The sequence below is a fragment of the Lagenorhynchus albirostris genome, chromosome 4 (assembly GCF_949774975.1).
Source record: "Lagenorhynchus albirostris chromosome 4, mLagAlb1.1, whole genome shotgun sequence".
Lineage (NCBI taxonomy): Eukaryota > Metazoa > Chordata > Mammalia > Artiodactyla > Delphinidae > Lagenorhynchus > Lagenorhynchus albirostris.
In genome coordinates, this window is record NC_083098.1 from 78209126 (window position 1) to 78210710 (window position 1585).

Consider the following 1585-nt stretch of genomic DNA (forward strand, 5'->3'; position numbering starts at 1 on the left):
TTAAAATATTTATTTCCTTGTAGTTTCAGAAATATTTTCAAATTTTATATGCCTATCTCCTCATGAAGCTTTAGGAAAAAATATTCAAAGTATATAGTATAGATGTAAGGAAATTTCATCTTTTTTAGTTGGAAAATTTGTAATTAGTAGTATCTCAATATCAACAACTTCATAATTAATTGCCAACAGGAAACGTGGCATACTGGTCAAGTGACTGGATTTAACCTGGCTTTAAATCTTAGCTCTGCGAATTTTAGATATATATTCTTGGGTACCATCTCTAAGCCCCACAGGTAAAATGACTCCAAGGATGTCCACCTCAGTGCTGTTAAAATTACATCAAGTCATATAGCTGAAGTGCTTATCACTGTGTAAAGCAAATAATAGGAGCTTAATAAGTGATAGTTATCAATTCCTGGCTTCTGCTTTCTCGTCTGTTAAACGTACTCAAAGATTAGCATGGCAGCAGTGAACTAAGACTTTATCAGAAAACATTGTTTTAGAAAACAGAAGTCATGATTCTTCCTGTGCTATGATACTTCTTAACCAGATAGATGTGAAAGAGAAATATATTCATTCTTTCAGGCCGCTACTTTAAAATTAACACATAAAACTATGTGTTTTTTGTTTGCCTCCAAATATTTTACATGTAACAGTGTTCCTAAAGTGACACACAAGGGCTTCCCTGGTGGCGCAGTGGTTGAGAGTCCGCCTGCCGATGCAGGGGTCACCGGTTTGTGCCCTGGTCCGGGAGGATCCCACATGCCGCGGAGCGGCTGGGCCCGTGAGCCATGGCCGCTGAGACTGCGCGTCCGGAGCCTGTGCTCCGCAACGAGAGAGGCCACAGCAGTGAGAGGCCCGCGTACAGCAAAAAAAAAAAAAAAAAAAAGTCTAAAGTGACACACAAGCTGATTTTTCATGATTCATAATCAACCACTTCTTTTTCTCTGTATTACTATTAACAAAGTATGACTCAAGCACAGATAAGGATATTTCCCAGGATTGGCTAACTTTTGGACCAAAAAAAAAATTTAAAAATTGAAAGTTCAGTGCCTCAAGCAATAACGGCTTATGCTTTGTAGATGAGCCCTGATTCTGGTAACATCATCACCAGATATTTTTTCTTTCCTTAATATTTACTGAGCACTAGTAAAACATTTCTGTTAGGCAATGTTCTAAGGCGTTTACATCTATTACCTCATTAATCTTCATATCAGCCCTATGAGTTCAGCATTTATTTAGATATAAGAATCTGAGATACAGAGAGAGAAAGTGACTTGCCCAAGACAGTAAAGCTAGTAAGTGAAAGACTGGAGAACCCATATTCTATTGTGGACTATTCAGTATAGCTTTCAATGAATTAGGAAGGTGCATATTAAATGATTTTGGGGGTGGGGGGGAAGGTAAAACCATGCTATGGCTATAACTGCCTTGTTGAGAGTAGAAAGTCTATCTTTTTTAGAAACAACAAGGATATATACGTCATTATTACCAATTGTAAACTTAGGCCTTAATTTTATATGTGTGCATTTCTTAAAAAGAGGAATTACATTTGCGCATTTTCTTAAAAAGAGGAATTACATTT